Genomic DNA, 21744 nt, shown 5'->3' with positions numbered 1-21744 from the left:
CACAGCTGGAATAACTATAGGTTCTTCCACCTTGGATACGTCCCTTCATTTTCTTCCCAAATGTAGAGTATTGTTACTGTGTTTACGTCTCTTCAAAGCACAAGATTATTGAAGAAAAGCATCATTAGGAGTGGTCATTTGAAAAATGAAGAAGGAATTTCTACATATAAAGATTATGTGGATTTCTCCACTTGGTGGTGGTCACTGGGCTGAACCTTCGATTTGAAGACATGCCTTGATTTTGCTGGGCCGCCCAAGTCAGTGTGTCTAGGTTTCTTAAAGCCTTACTGGGATGAATGGGTGAATAGAACTTTAGGGAAACTCTTAGGACTTTAGTGCCCTCCCTTCTGTTGCTGGAAGAGTTTATTGGGAGTTTGTTTCTACAGCTTTTCCTTGCTTGTTTCAGACCAGGTGGCAGTCAGACCCAGGCAAGCAGGGCCCTGTCCCAAGCCTGGAATCAGAGGATCTTCTTCCAGTTTCTATGTTCTCCCCACCCCCTCCCCTTGCCCGGGATGCCCTGTCCCACAGCACCATCTCTGCAGGGGGCCTGGAGCCTGGACCAAGACCCAGGGCCCCCGTCTGCATTTCTCCCCCGCTGAGAGGTTTTCCACCCTCCATACCACCCATCAGCTTCGCTCCCCTGGGAATGACCTTGATGCCTTAGCCTGGCTGTGGTTGCAGGTGGGTGCCTGACCATCTGCTGAGCTCTGGAGTCACCTGACAGTCCACCAGAATGTGATCAATATGCTGATTTTTAAGTGACTCTCCTATAAATGGAATGTAAGACAGGCTCAGGGGTCTCCCCTGGTCTTGAGTCTTGGGTTGGCTGCAACACCTGAAGAAGGGGGGTGGTGGTGCAGAGGGCACCTAGGGAGGTCATGCTTTCCCCCACTTTCCTCCCCAGCCTCCGTACCAGGTGTCAAGCACCCTCTGGGGGTGGCCACCCATTTCCTCTGAGGGCCTTCTTGATCCAACTTCATTGGGCCCTTCAGTTCCCTGTCCTCTATTGTCTCCAGTGGATGTGGTGACGATGCATGCCCTCAGGTCCATCTTAAGCTGTGCGGAAGGAACCCACTGCTCTTCTCACTTGCCTGTCTCCATGGCTGGTAACCACTGAGAGAGGTTATCATTCTAGGGTGCAGTGAGTATGGACTGAAGCAGTCGAAAGAAGACGTGATTGGAAGGTGTGTTCGTCTAAGTTGACGTTATAAAATTCAGAGAGGTAAATTTTCTTTGAAATTTGTTTCATTGAAGTATAGTTGATTTGCGATGTTGTGTGAATTTCTGCTGTGAGCAAAGTGATTCAGTTATGCATATATATACATTCTTTCCTGTATTCTTTTCCATTATGGTTTATCACAGGATATTAAATATAGTTCCCTGTGCTATACAGTAGGACCTTGTTGTTATCCATTCTATATGTAACAGTTTGCATCTGCTAACCCCAAATTCTCAATTCATCTTCCCTCCCCCTCCTTTGGCAACCACAAGTCTGTTCTCTATGTCTGTGAGTCTGTTTCTGTTTCGTACAGTAGTTCCTTTGTGTCATATTTTAGATTCCACATATAAGTGATATCATATGGTATTTGTCATTTACTTTCTGGTTTACTTCACTTAGTATGATAATCTCTAGGTCCACCCATGTTGCTGCAAATGACATTACTTCATTCTTTTTTATGGCTGAGTAGTATTCCAGTGTGTGTGTGTGTGTGTGTGTGTGTGTGTGTGTGTGTATACCACATTTTAGAAAGCTGAATTTAACACAAGCAGAAACTGAGGCAGCGTTCACGCTTTCCTGCATGTGCTGGATAAGATATGCCCTTTTGGTCACTCTCCAGGAAGCCCAGTACCACCCTTAGCGAGTATCATTGGAAGCTGGTGTTCTGGGCAGGATGGATGCTGCAGCTCAGGAGCAGCAATGGAACCAGTGCTAAAAAATGGCCTCGAGGAACTGAAAGAACATGAAGATCAATACTCTTTCAATGAAAGCAGGTTCCTGAGAGCATTGGCATTGCAACCTTTTCTTGCAGAGGGAGAGTTGAAATTCTTCCCACATCAATCCCTACTTCTCACATGGGCCCATGAATTTTGCAATGAATTTGTAAAATTAAAATTGTCTATACAGGGTCCCCACAAAATAATATTACACAGACTCCCATACATATAGAAGTGGCCCTGCTGTAAGCAGCATATATCTAGGATTTAGAGATGCTGGAAGTAAAGCCACAACATGTGGTGTTATTTTGTTGTCGTGGGGGTGGTTGTGGCTTAATTTGCTATCGATATACACGATTAGCACATTTGGTTTTCAGTAGTATGATCTCCCCCTAACTTCAGGGTACCGAGTCTATTCTTAGATAATCTTCCCTTGAAGTATAAATATTTATTAATCTATTATCCCCTATTCTGCCAAGTGTAATAATGATTTAATATGGAGCTATGCCAAACACACCGTGGGTGGTAATAAACTTATTTGGAAGCAGTGAGATGAATGGTATCCGTATGTATCTAGACAAGAACTAAAAAGTGGAGTCTGGTGGTTTTAGCCTCTTTTCTTTCTAAGTCATTGGTGGTGATGGGAAGGTATTCCCTCTCTTTAAGCATAAATATATTTCATTATATCTTCTTATCCATATCAATGTCAATATCTATAAATTTTTTTTGCAGCTATTTTTTAGTCTTAGTTGAAGAGCTGTTTACAACTGTCAAATAAATGTGGTGTGAACAGCTCCTAGGAAACTTGCATACTGTGAACACCTAACGGCTTTAGAGAGTTGAGTAGCAGTGAATTATTTAGAGGGACTGCCTGGCATAATTGCAAAGAGAAGTATTTTCTATACTTGGAATGTCAAAGCTTGTCACTGTGAATCCAGAAAGAGGAAGTGGAATGATCTAGAAACATCTAGCACTGTTTGGATCCTGAGGGATGAAGATATTTTCTTCCTGAGTCTCCTTAATATTCTAGGTCCTTGCTTTCAACTCATCCCCCAGACCCTGCTCATTGTGCATCATACAGAGTTTTCCTCTGCCATGACCCTCATCACACCATTTTCCACACTGAATAATCTCTGATATTTTCCATTCCCCACCCTCTCCTTTCCCTTGGTCAACTTTTTTTTCCCTGCTTTGTGTCCTGCTATGCTGGACATTATGAACTGGCATCTGTGGGTTCCTGTCCTTGGCTTCTAGTTGGGTTCTGCCAATGGGAGGCACCTTCAGATCAGAGGGTGTAAGGGGATCCTGGGTGCTCAGTGCTTTGGCTTCCTCCCCATCAGGTCACAGTCACTGCATTTCCCTTCTGGAGGCCAGAGCATCTGTCAAGCGCTCCTTACAGCCCTATCCAGTTTCTGGAACTGCTCCCACCTTTGTCTTCAGGCCGAGGAGGCAGGCCGAGGAGTAGCGATGACCTCCCACTCCTGTTAGTTCTAGAGTGTTCCATCACTCCGTAGGCTTCTATTAGCTTTGCAGATACCTTCATCACATTCTCTTATTACCCTTTCTGAGCGTGCCATCTCACCTGGGCCAGGAGCCATCTGGGTACAGATTCCTTCTATCTCCTCGGGTTTTTCAGAGTGTATATTGTTTCTAAATTTAATAAACAGAGCAGGTTCTGGATTTCTCCATCCTGTCCCTACAGCATTCTGATTATCATTGATTAAGTGTTAGGATTAGGCTTGGCATATAATAGAAAGATACATGTTTGCTCAAATAATATTGCTTAAGCAAGATAGAAACACATTTCTCTCTCACATTAAGGAAGTTGCAGTGTAGACACTCAGGGCATTTATGGAGCCCTTGTGAAGTCCATCAGAAAGCCAAGCTCTTTCTTTTCACTATTCTACCTCCTGGAGGAGGTCCAAGATGATTTCTAGACAATAAATCTGTCTCAGGGTGGAAGAACGTGGAGGGGCACAGTTGGCGTTTCTCTCTTCTCTATTAAGAAGACCTTCTGGAAATATCAATACAACAGACACTGATTATATTTCATTGGCCAGGACTTAGTCCAACACCTTACCTAGCAAGGCAAGCTAGGAAACATAGTCTATGTCTGGCTGACAATGTGCTCAACTGAAAGCCAGAGTTTTGATATTTAAAGAAGGGAATGATGGATGATGGGAGACACATGCAGTCTCTGTTAAAAAATGGGAGCTGCCATATACCCACTGAAAACCATAATCCGAAGATACACGCACCCGAGTGTTCATTGCCGTACTATTCACAATATCCAGGACACGGAAGCAACCTAGATGTCCATCGACAGATGAATGGATGAAGAAGATGTGGTCTATATACACAATGGAATATTACTCAGCCATAAAAAAGAATGAAATAATGCCATTTGCAGCAACATGGATGGACCTAGAGTTTATCATACTAAGTGCAATGTCGGACAAAGACAAATATTATGTGATATCGCTTATATGTGGAATCTAAAAACATGATACGAATGAACTTCTTTTACAAAAGAGAAACAGACTCACTGACGTAGAAAACCAACTTATGGTTACCAAAGGGGAAAGCAGAGGGAGGGGTAAATTAGGAGTTTGGGGTTAACATGCACACACAACTATATATAAAATAATAAGATAATCAACAAGGGCCTACTGTATAGCACAGGGAATTATATTCAATATCTTTAATAACCTATATGGGAAAAGAATATGAAGAATAATAGATATATGTATATGTATAACTGAATCACTTTGCTGTACACCTGAAACTACCACAATATTTCAAATCAACTGTACTTCAATATAAAATTAAAATTAAAAAAAAAGAATCTACCTAAACTTAAAAAAAAAGAAGGAAGCTGCCACATTCTGGTGATCACGTGAGCACCTTCCTTTCCTACTGACTATGCATCTCAAATAGCTAGAAAAATCTTGACGGTAGTGACATCTAATTACTTATGATTTCTAATTTATTTAAAGTGGATTGAATGGTCCATCTTCGCTTACTCCTTTTCCTTCCTACATTATTCTCTCTTAAGCTTCTGCAATATGATTTTTATCCCAACAAATTTATTTAATCTATTAACTTAAAGATATCCAATCACTCCCTTATTATAAAATCTAGTGTCATCTTTTCTGTTGTCATTCTCTTTAATCTTGTTGCAGTGTTAACTCTCCTGTTGTTCGGCTTGAGACACACGACATTTTCCTGTATGTCCACTACCTCTCTGGATGCACCATTTTTTGTCCTTTGATGGTCTCTTCCCACTTTCATCTGCTAACTCTTCCCATTCTCTAAAGTTTTAGGCCTCCATTCGTTCCTAACTTCATTCCTTGACTTAATGGTTAGATATCATCTTACAGTTCAGCTACATTTTTCAGTTCCGTAAACTTTGGCCCAAGCTCCAATCTCATGTCTTTGAACTACTTATAAACAATTTCTCAACATTCCAAACATGGTACGTGAAACCACAGGGCTCTTCCTTCACAAATGATTCTCTTTTACAACTTCTCCATTCATGTGTCAAGCATACCACATTTTCTCTGCACAAAACCATATCACTTTTGTCTACCACAAAAGTCTCGTAGACGCAAAGCTTTTGAATAAGCTTTTATTGGGCCATTCTCTTCAATCTATCAGTCGAATGGACACTTCTTTTGAAATTTCTTTTAGCTCCATCCTTTCCTATCCTATGATCATCCAGGATGTTAATGTTAGGTGCTAAGTCACTATAAAACCTTTTCTGCCCATCTTTCTGAGTGCTGTTTATAGTGTGTTTGTGTGTGTGTGTGTGTGTGTGTGTGTGCGCGCTTGCGCACATGTGTGTAGCTAATTCTTTTTGTATAATAGTAATAGCCTGCACTTATGGAGCACATACAATATGGCAGGAACTCTTCCATGTATTAGACATGTATTAATTATTATACATTATTATACATGTGCTCATTTAATTCTCATAGGAACCAAAGGAGGATGTATTATGATTGCTATTTAATGTTTCCAGTTGAGGAAACAGAGGTATTGAGAAGTTAAGTGAGTTGTCTAAAGACAAATTTAGCAAATGAAAAAGCTGGGGCTCAAACCAGGCAGTACAGCATCAAAGTCTGTATCATCTGTTCTGTTGGTTCTTGGTTAATGGGTCCTGCCATAAAAAGACTAAAAATCCCTCTGTCTGCCTGTGACACCAAGGATGACCCCATCTGTCTTGTTTTCTCGGCTCTTTGTAATGCAGCCCTACCTGATACATCCAGCTCTAGTTATCACCACAGTCTAATATATACAGTGTGGTATATTGCTTGTTTCATTTTTCTCAGTTCCCCAAATTCAATTGCTTTCTCCAGCAGCAGCTGACTTGCTTCCTTCTAGAGTGGCACTTTCTTGTTCCTGGGTCTTGGCAAACAACCTGTGCTCTGGCTTGGCCCTGGAAAGTCATCCATTCAGGGGCTACCACTGAGAGGCCTGCCCTTCTCTGCCTCATCCCCGCCTGGAGGCCTCTCTCTGAGGACGAGGGGAAATACTGTGACCGGAGAGATGGACACGGCACCCGCTTTGGTTCATCATCCTTGTTTTCCTTTACACCAAAGCTCAAATGTGATCTACCCGAAGAATCAGTCATTGACAATAATCACAAAAAAATAGAAGTTTTGCACAAAAGTGGTCAAATCCCCTCCTTTTGAAGTTGGGGAAACTGTGATACATTGTATTTACACAATTGGCCAGGTTTTCACAGGTTATAGGTAAGAGGACTGGAATAGAAACCCGGTTTTCTGACCCCTAAACAAACCACTGTACCCGTGTCCTTCTAGGGATTCTCTGGAATCTTGGTGAAGGACAGACTGGGCACTTTGATCTTCCTCTTCATGCTGATTTCATAATCATCTCCATTGAGATTTATTGCAAAGTTCCATTTGGACAAAGAGATCTGCAGCTAAAACAATTCCCAATGTGCTATACCAGGGGTTGGCCAACCCTGGCCTCGGGGCCAGATCTGGTCCCCCACCTGTGTGTATGGCCAATACACTGAGAATGGTTTTTACATGTTTAAATGGTTAAAAAAAATTAAAAGGTTAATATTTCATGAAACATGGAGATAATATGCAATTTGAAGTCCAGTGTCCATGAATAAAGCTGTGTTGGAATATGCCACCTTCATTCGTTTTTGATTGTTTGTGGCGGCTCTTAATGGCAGAGCTGAACAGCTGTGACAGAGGCCATGGGGCCCAAAGAGCCCCAGGTATTGTCTACCCAGCCCTTCACGGAGCAAAGTTCTCACTCCTGTATTTCTCCATGTTTCTCTTCTTTCTCTGAACTTCTATACCATTTACAGTTTGCATCACACAATTTTTGAGTGTACAACAAATTTTCATTGAATTAGTTGAGTCAAATGCGTTATCTTAGTTTCCTGTAGAATCATGAATGCTGTTTTAGTGTTCTTCACCTGCCATAACACAATAGCACAGGCTGGGGGCTTACACAATAGCAATCGATTTCCTCTGGTTCTGAAGCTGGAGGTATGAGATCAAGGCATCTGCAGGGGTGGTTTCTCAGTAGGCCTCTTTCCTTCGCTTGGGGGTGCTGAATTCTCTCTGTGTCCTCACGTGGCCATTTCTCCATATGCCAGTGACCTGGTGTCCCTTCTTCTTATAAGGACACCAGTCATATTGGATTAGGGCCCCACCCTTATGATCTCCTTTAAACTTAATTACCTGCCCTGAAGGCTGTACTTCCAAATGCAGTCACAGTGGGGGTTGGGGCTTCAACATATGAGTTTCAGGAGGACATAATTCGGTCATAACACATAACAAAGGATATGCTTTTAGGAGGCACTCTTTTTAATCAGATTACAATATCCTGGAGTAGAAAGGGGCGAGAAAGTGTAATGCAATGGTTTTATTGTCGGATTTGGCAATCCTAGTCTGACCTCTAATACTGGACTCTCTTTATTACTATTACTGACTCTAACCACATCGGGTCTGATTGACTGACTGTGTTCACTTTTCTCATTTCTCATCTCTAGAATGCAAGGGCTTTACATCTCTCTAGACAAGTCACATAAAAGAACAAAGTACAACACTGGAGACCTTGAAGGGAAAGCAAAAAAAAAAAAAAAAAAAGACTGTGTAAAGTAGAAGAGCATTTTCAGTACTTTCTAATGTCATTAGAACATTCTGCTCTAACCTCAAGTGGGAGTTAGAAGCGGAGAACATTGAAGATAAACAATCACGCTGGCATCCTGTCTCTGCCAAGTGGTGCCTCTGCTGTCATTGTCTCACTTTGATAGGACAGTGATTGGAGGCTGTTAATAATCACCACTGAATGCATTTAGAGCTGGTCTCCTGGGCTGTATTAGGCCCCAGCAAATGCTTTGTCTAAGTAAGTATGTCCTACGTAGGGAGCGAACATGGTGCCTGACTTGTCATAGAAAATTTGGAAATTATGTAATTTTCTGAAGGGTAATTACTTAAGATGTTATAGAAAATTTGGAAATGGTATACTTTTATAAAGAATAATTTCTTAAGATTTTGAGGTGGGGGAAAAATAGAATTATTTTTAAATGTAAAAGTGAAAAAAATTGGCCTTATCTAAAGAGCATATGGAAGAACACATTTCTGAATTGCATCCTGCTAAAAAAAATCCTTCTCCAGTCTCAGTTTTTTCTCCCACCACTGTTATGCCAATTCCAGTTCCAAATATGTAAATCGCGCCAGTAAGTTATCTGAGGGTGTGGTTGTTCTACCAAAATCACACGGAGGAAGATTTCTTGTTGTTGCCAACTTTTGATTTCCTCTGGTTCTAGATCTGTTATGTCAAGCTTTTCAAACTACTCATTGCATGACTTGATGGCAGTGGAGATGGAGGTGGAAGTGTGTGTGTGTGTGTGTGTGTGTGCATGCACGTGTGCCTATCTATGTTTGTGTGGTATTGCTATTAGTAAAGAGGTGTGTTCCGTTTGGAAGAAAACATCAAATAGGTTAAACGAAATTTTTGAGAGCACCAAAAATCATTTGGTAGTTTACTTGGAGGACTTGATTTAATCAGGTTCTGTGCTGAAATGGGAAATGTCTCTTTGGAGACATGGTCTTTGGATTCCAATCCCAGTGCTGTGTCCCAGCTGGGTGACCTTGAGGTAAATGGCTAACTTTCTAGTTATCTAATCTGGACACAATAGGATAATTGTTTCTATCAAAGAGTGCATTTTTAAACTTTAAATTTTGCATCAAGAAGTTACAAAAATAGTGCAAAATTAGTGAAAACAGCTCAAAAAAGACCTCATTTAACCTTAATTAATGCAAAATGAAAGTTATATAAGATAATGCAAAAATAGTTGCAAAAATAGTGCAAAACAGTGCATTTTTTGATGAATAGTTCCATATAATTTTATCATATGCACAGATTTGTGTAACCACCATCTAACTGGAATACAACACTGTATCATCACTAAGAAACTCCTGGGTGTGGTTTTGAATGTTGACTAATTGTAACAGCTAGTATACTCATATATCTTTCTTTAAGAGGGATGCTTTTATGATTTTCCTACCTCTAGGAAGCTTAATTATGATAATTAAGTGGGATCTTTCTTGTTATAAGACATTTTATCATAATACCTAAGAGGTGTTTAAAATGATGTCCTTTGGAAATGACAAAAGAATTTGTGAAAACTTTCTGAGCTCACTCTTCGTAACAAGATAGTATTCAATTTACTCTACTAGAACAGACTCTAAAGTTAGAGATAGGTTCTGATATAAGGAGAGAATTAGTGTTAAACCTAATTTCTCTTCTGGCTGTCCTATGTGGTTACATCTGTGCTGGCAGTACATCTTCTTAACTTCAGGGCCAGGATCTTCTGTCATATGGTTTTTAATCTTTAGTAACCCAAGCTAGGCTGCATAGATTAGAAATTATTTCTCTCATAAGCTTATTAGTTCTTCCACAAATAGTTACTGGGTACCTACTCTGTGGTGAGCACAGAACATGGTACCTGGGCACAGCTGGATCCCTGCCTTCATGGAGGTTCAAACTCGGAGTGGAGCTAGTATATAAGCAATTATAACACAGAAGGATGAGGGTTAGGGATGCACAAGGTGATCTAGAGGCCCCAGGAAGGGTGTCTAACCTGAACCTGTAGAGAGTCTTGAAAGGTTTCATAATACAATGACATTTAGGCTGAGTTCTGAAAAGCCCAGGGAAGTTATCTAGGCAAAGAGAAAAAGGAGGGGAATCACAGACATAAAAGTGAAGCTGAGGCACAAACGAAGGAAAATACATGGTGTGGATGCAAACCAGAGTGGACATTGGCAACAGGTGAGCAGGAGAGGAGAGCAGGCTCAGGCCACACAGGGCCCTGTCCCTGAGTTCGCTTTGAGGGGACAGTGTCCTCATGCCTGAAATGACAATGGAGCCTTCTTTACATAGACTCTTACAACTTTGCAACACCTTCAGCCCGAGGGCTCTGAGTAGAGTGGGACCCTGGTCCTTATCACATCATCATCAATCTGGTGAGGCTCTTAGCACAGAATGTAGGCTCCCATCCTAGAATGTCCTGCTTTTGCTGTGATTATGTAATTTTCACCCTTGTGTTCCTTCTGCTTTGGTTTGATTCCTTGTGACTTAAAGGAAACCTCCAAAATGAGTTTGGATTTGTACAAACTGTATTCATTTTTTTTTTCATGTTTTATATTCCTGTTTCTGCTTTTTTAAGACATAAATTCAAATTCAGAAAAACAAAGTACTGAGAATCAGTTTACTTTTTCATCTAGTGTAGAAAAGCTATAAAAAGTGATACGGATACTAAAATATTCACATAGGAGTTTCAAAATATAACACAGCAAAAAAGTAGAGTGCTTCAAAGCGAATATGTGTTTCTAGAGGAACAAGGAAAATGACGAACTAGAACAGCTCTCAGGACATAGATTTTATAACACCTGAAGGATATTAACTCTGACACCAGTCAGCTACAGTAAATGACTAATTTTATTACAGCCTTTGAAAAGAATCCTACACCCCAAGTGATTATACAACAGCTGTAAAGATTTGCTGTGAGCTCTCTCTAATACAGAAGATTTTTCTTATTTCTCGTCTGTCTAGTCATGGCTATAGCTTTGACTTTCTTTATGTCACTCAGAGAGAGAATACATTTAACTCTGTCTTGAAGTTCTTGCCTCAGAGTGTTGGAAGCAATTGAGTGAGTTAAACGTTACTAGAGGGGTTAAATTCCTGGGTCACCTTTAAAGCAAGGATTTCAAAAGGGCATATTCATATACTTCCAGCTACCATTTTGCACACTTTTGGGCGTCCAGCATTGGGAAACACAAATTTGGCATTCTAGCTGAAAGACCGTGGAAGGGCCAAATCTGGACTATACCCTGAACTTATCAAAGCAAGTGTTTTCAGCTTGTTCTAGGGAGTTCTGTGTGCTAGATTCAGCTAGCAATTGCTTGGATTCAACGCTCAGACTATGAAAGGACTCAATCTCCTACTAATAAAGCCATGCCCTGGAAGGGCTAGTGGGTTCTTCTCATTACCATTATCTTTTCTAAGTCTTCTCCTCATTATGTGTCGAATGCATCTTAAATGCGTAAAACGAAGGTAACATCTACACCATATCAAATATACAATAAATTCAATAAATTTGGTCAAAACTTTAATTCTGATGTTTTGAAAAAATTATAGATAAAATGATTTCTTTTGAAATAAAAATATTTCGATGGCTGAGTATCTCACCTTAAACCGTCTCATAATGTCTCTTTAGATGATTTATCTCATAATCAATAATCATTTATTTGTCTCATAATATCTCTTTAGATGATTTAGATGATTTTAGATGTCTATATATTAAAAATAAGGGTAAGAATTGCCAGTAAACTTGATCAGAAAGTCAACGTGGACCATCTAGGTCTCTTGGTCTGCTCCAGGACTTGAGTCGGCCATCTGGAGTGATGACCAGCATTGGCTGTGCACAGCAATTAAGTTAATCAAAGAGATTTCAATTCACAATTTATATAGGATGCCAGAAAATCAGACCAACAGTCAACAATTCTTTCCATATTAATGCAACCTCAGTGATACCCCTATTGTCAAATGTTTTATTTTTATCTACCTTTGAGAAAAAAATTCTGAAGCATTTTTTTTGTTTGTTTGGTGAATTTAGCCCATTACATGGGAATGATTTCTTTTGACAGAAGTGTATGAAATTAGAGGTAGATGAGTGGAAATAAAATGTTTATGATTCATTTGTGGTTGGTATTTTCCCGAAGTGGAATTCATTTAAATTAATTCATCGTTTGAAAAGGAAATTGTCTTGACTTGGCCGAAGGTAACTCCAGCTACAGTCATATAGAGCAATAAGTTTCCAAGTTTAAGATGAGAAGAGGAATGGGCTGTTTGTACCAGTTCTCACTCTTGTTACCACTGTTGTTACGAGAATGGATTCCTGTAGTGCCATTTTCTGTTCCTTTGCCTTTTTTTTGTCACAAGAACAAGACATGAGAATCTCAATGGCTAGCGTTATCTGTGAAAGGCGGTAAACTATTCTGCCTTCACCTTTTATATAGTCTCCTTTTGATTGACTAGCTATTCTGCCCCTCTCTCCTAAGTTACCAATGGTGCTAAAAGAAAAGACGAGAAATGGCTGCCTAATCAAATGAAGAACATTAGAAAGGTCAGAGCTGGAGACTTGGCTGCTGGCTTTCACAGCATGGATGAAACATTTTTTTAAAGAAAAAACTTATTATTGTGACAAAGATTGCCATAAGAATAGAAAATGTCAGATCAAGAATCCATTCATGTGACAATGATTGTTATGGGAATGAAAATAGTGCACACTTTCCCCTTTCTCTTTATAATCATCGTAAAGTAACTTCCTGTGGTGCCGCATGGGAGCTGCACTTGAGAATTCTGAAACTGGGGGGAAAAAAAATCAAAGGAAGAGTGAAACATAATGTAAGAAAAATCAACATTTAGGTGACCACCCAAGGTCTAGACACGTCTCAATTACAGAATGTGGGTGGTTTTAAGTAAAGGTCTGGTAAAATTGGTCTGCAGATAAACCACAGAGAGTTAAACAGGAATCATATTTCCATACTTACATTGCTTTTGAAATATCAAACTGTGAACCTTTCTCTATTACGTAAATAATAAAAGTGATTTCTAAGTACATGTAAACTGGTAAGTAGGTCATTCAAAAAATACGATATATTGATTATTTTTTTCCCATGGCAACAAATGACAAATTACCCAATATTTTTTTCTGGGTCCTCTTCTAGCACAGACTCCTAAGCTGAAACTTTCAGGGCATGCAAATCCTGTTGTATTAAAGTGAGTTGAGTTAAGAAAAATTGTTAAGAAGTGGTAGTGGATGGTAGTAGCCCTCCCAAGTTTAAAGTGAATATAAGGGACATTTCAATGCATGTGACAGTTAAGATATTATTACTAAACGAATAATATAATCAGGAAGCCGAGTAATATCTCAAGACTGCTATGCCTTTATTGAGAAACAAAACCAAGTAATAAAATAAAAACCTTTAAACTAGCACTCTACCTTGATAATGCATAGATTTAGGTATTTACTGTGTACTTGATGTTTACAACCCGATCTGTGGCCCTGTGACTCTAAAAGCCCACCTCTGCCCAGTAACTCTTTGCCAAGGCACTGTAATGTTTGCTTGAAGTTGGGGAAAAAAAAGAAAGAAGTAGTAGAGCTGTATATATTTATACTTGTATTTATGATTCTTTACATTGAGATATAAATGAAATATAACATTATATTAGTTTCAGGTGTACAACATAATGATTGGATATTTGTATATATTGTGAAATGATCACAATAATCTAGTTATTTATCACTATACATAGTTACAAAAATTTTTTTTCCCGTGATGAGAACTTTTGAGATCTATTCTCTTAGCAACTTTCATGCATGCAGTACAGTATTAAGTATAGTCATCACGCTGTACGTTACAGCCTCAGGACTTATATACTTTATAATCAGAAGTTGATAGCTTTTGACTCCCCTCACTCATTTTGCCCACCCTCCACCCCTCACCTCTGGCAACCACCAAGATGTTCTCAGTATCTGTGAATTTGGTTTTTTTTAAATTCCACATATAAGTGAGATCATATGGTGTTTGTCTTTCTCTGTCTGACTTATTTCATTGAGCACAATGCCCTCAAGGGCCATCCATGTCGTGGCAAATGGCATATTTATGATTTTTTATTAGCCTTATACATATTGGGAAGGGATAATCAGTAACAGACTGACTTCTAGGCTTCAAAAGAAAAAGGATTTGATTGATTAAGATTTTTTGTGTGTGGTTTTATGTGAGTATTTTGAACAGAGAGCAGCAGATTTATCATTCATAACTGGAGACCACTAAGTTTACTTATTGCAGAGAATGTGGGGTTTCTTTTCTATTTGCAGGGAAATTCTCAAAGATCAAGGCTGAATCTTAGCTTTCAGCATAAACATTAGCTCCAAAATAGTTGTGCATATGCTATATTGGTATTTACATTGCATGATATTATATAACAAAAGCAGCAAACCCTGCAAGTTCTGGAATACAGACTTGGAAAAAAAACAGTAAAGTTTAGTTCAAACTCCTACGTGCATTATACATTTGTGTGCCATTACAACATGAATAGAGGGGAAAATTCTTTGGCTGGAGTTTAGACTGTCAGCTCCTTGAAGGAAAGGACTTGCCTTTATTCTTTTTTTAAATTGAAATACAGTCGATTTACAAGGCTGTGTTAGTTTTTAGTGTATAGCAAAGTGATTCAGATATATATATGCATGTATATACACATGTATGTAAGTAAATATATATTCTTTTTTTATTCTTTTCCATTATGGTTTTTTACAGGATATTTAATATAGTTCCCTGTGCTATACAGTAGGACCTTCTTGTTTATTTATCTTATATATAGTAGTGTGTATCATGCCTTGTTCATTCCCAGCACAGGGTCTGAGATCTAGTAGTAATTCAATCAGCATTTAATGAATGAATGAGTGAATGGCTATGCTAATGAGACACATGTGATCCTTTGTCTGCAAAGGCCCTGGCATCTCACACGCTCCAATGTGCTGGAGGAGTTCCCTTAGAACTTTTCAAGGAGAGATCCCATGATGCTAGGAGTCAGCGAAGCAGTTTTAATAATGCCTGTTTTCCAGCAGACATGACAAAACGCCATCAGTAACACGGCTATTTTGAAAATGCTATTTTGAAAGCAGGCATTCATGACATATTTCTGCATATGGTTTTGATTTTAGGATTTTAGAAGGCCCTGCCCACAGTGACTACTCACCTCCCTCAGGATGACACCAAAATTCTACAAAAGAGCCTGCAAACTAAAGTCACAGCCCTGTTACAATAAGTATCCCTGGGAGGGTAAACACCCAACACTGTAAATATTATAATGTCCTCTGTGTAACTTGCTCACCAGGTGCTGTGCCGCAGACAGGCTTTTAAGGAAAGGAAAGTCAACTGTGGTTGAAGATACCGGAACGAGAAAAGTTGGAGATGTTGAGACAAACTTCATATTCACAGCGTTGTGGGAACACAGACATGGAAAATGTATCTTGTTCGAATTACTGCAATTAATGCAAATGACATTCCTTTAGAAACCGTTATCTGGTATTCAGTGGCAATACATTTTAAAAAAATAGAATTTAATTTTCTCCTCCTTATTTTGTGTTTCTTCCTGCACTGAGTTTCTGGCCTCAGTTGTCAGTAAAAAGAGAACCCTGGGGAGTTTTCCTTTCTTCTCTACCAACTAGTCACCCAGAGGTGTTCAAGACCCGGGAACTCTCATGTGTGCTTTCATTCATTATTTTAATTCTTTCTCCTCTACAAGGGAGAAGAATTTTTCTCTCTTAGCCTTATTTAGTGTTTCAAGGAGCATTTATATTCTTAATTGATGTTCTGAAATCAGGTCAGTTTTTGTCTTTGTCCTTTAGAAACCATGATTCACAAACAAGCTTGGTTACTTAGCTGCCTAGGGGGATATTACCATTGGGGTGGCCCTTGGTTTGCTGTAGAAGCAGAAGCGTCCATGACATCTTGAGAGCAAGCAAAATGGTTTAAAACTGCGTGAAAGAGATTTTGATATGATCTGGGATTCTTGGACTAACTGGAGGCCATATCCCATTTAATACCTTCAAAGCCAGTGTGAATGATAAGAGGTCATCTGTCTCTTTAGCACCTGCCCGGTTGGTTCTAACCTCCTGCCTAATTTAATGTAAATATTCTAATCGACCACTATTTTTCCACAGTCTCATGGATTGTCCTTGAAATATAATGTCAAGGAATCTGGTATATGGGGTAGCTTTTTAGCACAGTAATTCTTGCTTTTAAAGGAACTTAATTTTATTATAGAAATGTAAGATCACTTTCTGTAGATTTAATCTTGATGAAAAATTTAAAAACCATTAGAGCCCAGACCACATTAGTGTAATCATGGGAAAGGAGCAGGTGACTGATGGAAAAAAGGTGCCATGTGGACACAGTGTTGAGAAATTTAGAACTGGGTTCTAAATTACAGTGTTGTAAGTCTATGGGCCTGCTTCACCTTTTCAGACTGGGTGAATATTAATTAGAAACTCTTCAGAACAAAACAGGAAAAGATATTTTCCTATCTATCGTCTGCTCTCTTCAATTCAACAAAAGAATTGACTTAGTATCTTTTTGACCACAATGTGGCTGGGAGGTGACATACTCACTTTCAGAGAATCTTGACTTGTCAGGGACCAGAGCACCCTTTGTGGAGCTTGGTGCAAATGGAGAAACCCGAGTGACGAAATCCCTAATACTTGGCCACACAGCCTCCGCTTATATATGGTCAATGATATAGAATTATTTTCTTTTCAAGGAAATCCATTGTATTTTAAAATAATTCCTATTGTTGGAACATTCTTTCTGATCAAACACAAAACTGCTTCCCTATAAATTCCAACCTTTACATTTGTCTCTGCTTTCTGGAACTTCATCAAATAAATTAAATTTCACATGGAGATCATTCATATGTGTGGCATGCTGAGTTTCGAAATCAAACATTCTAAGCTTCTTCAGCTGTTCCTCATATGTGATAGTTGTGAGACTTCTCTTTTTCCCTCCCTTTGGATGTGCTTTAGGTTGTCAATGTCTTCCTAAGGGAGACTGTATAGAACTAAACATATGTATCCAAATGTCGTCTGAATAACAGAGTATGATGGTTCTTTCACCTCCTTTAACCTGAAAACTATACTTCTTATGACGTAGCCTAGAAGACCTTGTTCTTTTCAGCACTTGCAGAATGAGCTCATGAGAATCTAAAAACCCAAGAGTTTTCCATCAAGAACTTCTGACACATTGGCACCTCTTCCTTCTTCTGTACCAGTGCCAGCACTTGAAGGGAAAAATAATTATATTAAGGACATTGTTCATAATTTTCTAGGGTGATAAAATCAGAGTATTTTGGAATTAGATATGACTTTAGAAGTCATCTAGTATGATCCTGAAATTTCACAGGGAGAAATTTGAAAGTCTGGAGAAAATAAGCACAATGACCAAAAGAACATGTGACAGCGTGTGCTAGGGCAGGCTAGACCCTCGATCTTTGGATTTCCTGAGAAGACAATTATTGTCTAATAACTCCTTAACTAAGGCAGAAAATGAACATTGGTAAAGTAAACTGGTTGAGCCCACGGGTTACTGTTAATCATTATTATCTTTAAATGAATTTAAGTAAGTTACATCCAGTTAGAGATGTGAATAGCAAAAGGCAACTTGATATTTCTTTAACATGAAAGTGTAGACTTATTTTGTTGTCTTCTAAATGCTCAGCCCCTGGCCACTTCAGGGTCTCCATGAGATTATACTACTTTGTCATTTGTTTCTTTTTACTTCTTTCAAGTGGTGCAAGGACAGAGTAGCAGAAAAAGATGCAGTAGAACCAGGAACAGGAAACCACAGAAGAGAAACTGTTTCTTTATCTTGCTTGCTGGCAGTTATTCCTCTTATAACAGTGAGAGAGGGAGGAGGCGCGTTTCTGTCAGATAAGAAGCGAGAGGTGCTTTGATGAGGTTGAGGATAAACTCCCTGAACGTTTAGAACTCATTTTCAGGGAAAAGAAAATTGCAGGATTAGGGAGAAAGGTATAGAATTGTGCCCCAAGTTGGTTGTCATTAGTGGGAGGCAGAAAAATGTAACACAGTTGATCTTAAGTCCCTCCCCATTAACCCAACTGCCTGTGGCAATGAAGACATTCAAATTCTAATTCCGTGGGCGTGGAAAGCTTCTAGGGCTTTCAAGTCAAGGTTCATAATCACTGGTATCAAGTATCATATATTAACGCATATGTGCGGAATATGGAAAAATGGTACAGATCAACCGGTTTGTAAGACAGAAATAGAGACACAGATGTAGAGAACAAACATATGCACACCAAGTGGGGAAAGCGGGGGTGGGGTGGAGTTGGGGTGGGATGAATTGGGAGATTGGGATTGCCGTATATACATTACTAATAAGAAAAAAAATCAAATTGTACACGTTAAATATATGCAGTTTATTGTATGTTAATTATACGTCAATAGAAGTTCTTAGAAAAAAATCATTGGTATGTTGTTAAGGGCTATGCAGTTGGCCTGCTCGTTTGCATTTAAGCTGACATCTTACTGACTACATGTCTTTGCACAAGTTGGTTAACCCCTCTAAGCTCCATTTCCTTGGCTGTAAGAAGCAAATGATATTGGGAATGATATCATTATTATGAACCAACTCCAAAAGCTTGTTGTGAAGGTGAAATAAAATTGTACTTCTAAAGTAATACTTAGTACAGTGCCAGGTACCCAGTAAGTATCCCATGCATATTGACAATCCTGAGTAGAAGTTTTTCTAAACTTCTATCTTTATAAATATGATACAATTTATATATATTATATATATAATTATATGTATATGATGCTACTTATATATTATATAATATATAATCTGCTGGGAGAGGCTAGATTTTATGAGCTGGCAAATAGGATGTAGTGTATCAGAGCAACAGAAAGGGCTGAAGTGTACTCCTTGTTGTTGAACAGTCTGGAATACAATGTAAACTATCGGATTAAGGGAGAAGATTATTCCAGGAGGTTAATATACATTGAAGACTTGTTGTGTCTCATTATTTTATTTAATCCTCTGACCCAATTTTCAAAGTCAGTACTAATTTTATTTCATTTTCAAACAGGGCAGTCAGGACTTGGAGTGGTTACATCCTCGTGAGATTAGACTGTTAGCAAGTAATGGAGACTTTCAAACACACATGGTAATTGCCATTTAGATCATAAAGTGACGATTGAAGACCTAGTCACCTAGTGTCCGTATACCCACATTGCAGGCTTTGCTTATTTGAGGGTTGAAGACATTATGCATTCAAAGTTTTAGGGGAAACGTAACATTCTGAAAGGTAGGAAGGGAAAGTGACGATATCTGTCACCACACCAACCAACACATTTGACCAGAAAATATCACAACATTGTTTTGTTTTCAGAAAAACTAGGGTTGGAACTTTATCAACTTGTGATTTTGGATGAATTTTTTAACCTCTAGGAGTGGGCTTTATGTCCTCTTATGTAAAATTTTGATAAAGTTTCACAGTTTTCAAATCTTTTTATGCATTAGAAATCATACCTATCTAAAGATTTTAGCACAGCTCTTGGCACATACTAGAGGCTCAGTGAGTGATAATGTTTTTGCTTCGTGTGTACATTTAACCTACCTAAAAGCAACTTTGGAGAGAGAAGGAGGGGAGGGGGAGTGGGAAAGGGAGGGGCAGAGGAGAGAAAAGGGAAAGGAACGCTTAGATGAAAGCAGAGACAGAGGAAGTTAATGATGATTTGTTGGATAAGCGTCTACTCCTAGACATTAAAGTGCGATTTAAGTGACTTTATGGGGGTAATTTTGGCTTAATTTCCTCCTTACACATTGCCTAAAAAAATGAAAAGTGAAATGCGCTCCACTGTATTAGTGGTAAGAATAATAGTTAGATAATAGTATAATCACATTACAATATATAATGACATAATAAACGTGTCTCTGTTTTAAAGGTACTGGTGAAGACAATAAGATAAGATTGAGAAATAAAATGTCTGGCCAATAATTGATGCTCTGAAGTGTGACTTCTCTTCTCCGTTGTTACAGGCACATCCCCTTAACATTCACCCACAGAACCTTCCAATAGGCCACTGAATTGTAATTTACATAACATAGCTTCCCCTCCTGCCCAATAAAATATTGAGAATTTTTCTGAAATGTTTGATTATTTGCTTACACAGAGCATTAAAACAGAATTATTTTCTTAGTGATTATGAACTTAGTTTGGAAGGCATAGGAGTTTGTAGCTTTTATTGAAATAGGGGAACATTTAAATTGCATCTCTTCATTTACTTCAATTCAAAAATTAGTCACACTCTTTAATTGTTTTGGTCTACCTTCAATATCTAAATCTGTCTTTCGCTCCATCGGTTTTTGTCATCTGTTCCTGTTTAATAGTAAAATATAAAGCGAAAAGCAGTGTCAGAATGACGGCATTATTACCACAGTTTCGGAAACACAGTGGAACCACGGTGAACTTCCTCTCACTTCTCCCTTCCCCCTAGGATTTAGACGTTGGAAGTTTACAGTGGAAGGGAGATCATAATTATCCTCTTCACCTCCCTTTTCCTCTCTTTCCTCTTCCATTCCTGGAGTGACATTTGGGTGGTCAGATCTGGGAGCTCTATCTCGGGTTGAATGAGTGCTGGTAGGAACAGTGAAATAGACCAAGCTGTAAAGACTAGGGATAAAGCGATGCTTTAAGTGTCATACATGAAAGGGAAGCAGATAGCAGCCGGTCAAAGACGGCAGGTGCCTCCATGAAGGTTGCCGTGACCGAAGGGCAGACAGGGTACAGGTGCAGGTCACCCAAGTAATGGGGAGATCCGTATTAATGGCCACCTTGATTCATTCGAAAATAATCCCTAAGACCCCTCCCCCAGTTGGTGCCCAATAAGTGCTTTTGAATTTATGGGGGAACTAACAGTAGGCACTCAAGACATGTCTGTCAATGGGGATAATATAAATGGGCCGATGGGTTGGGTGGGAGGAGAGCATTTATTGGTGCAGAATCAGTTTTCTCTCTGACCATCTCACATTTCTTATTGTTCTTTAGCTCCTGTTGTTTTGCCGGGTCCCAAGATTCCTGCTCCTGGTTAGAGTGGCTTCCTGTGCTCTAAATCCCCTCCTTGTGGCACGACCCTGGGACTCTGCTGTCCTTTATCTCCTCCTTCAAGCTGCCTCACCCACTTGGAGTTTTGTATCCTCCCCCAGCTTGCTGGTGGGAAAGGGCACAGTCTCCTCTGCTTGCTGTTTCCTTCCTGATGCTGAAGATAAGCACACCAACCATTTGTGTTTTTAGGTTTTTGTTGTGAATCACCATGGAGAACTCACAAAGGATTACAAAAATACACATTATGAGAATGATACTACAGTAACAGAACCCTACAAAATATTTACTTGCTGGTCTCATCCTACTCTTGTATAAGCGTCTATCTTGTATTTCCTATCCTCTTAATTTCAAGGAGAGTCAAAGAGATTAATATATGCCCCACCTTTACCTTACCTAGAGTAGTCTAATTAGACCCTACACATCCTCAGACAGGATGACACTGCTCAGGGTCCAGGATACTTCTTCAGAACCTTAAGCACCAATGACTACCCATTTCTACTTTTTAAAATTCTAAACTGCTCATCTGAATTTTGCATTAGAAAGATGGTATTTGGTACATTTAAATATACA

This window comes from Hippopotamus amphibius, chromosome 5, assembly GCF_030028045.1.
Source record: "Hippopotamus amphibius kiboko isolate mHipAmp2 chromosome 5, mHipAmp2.hap2, whole genome shotgun sequence".
Classification (NCBI taxonomy): Eukaryota; Metazoa; Chordata; class Mammalia; order Artiodactyla; family Hippopotamidae; genus Hippopotamus; species Hippopotamus amphibius.
This window is presented reverse-complemented; position numbering follows the sequence as displayed.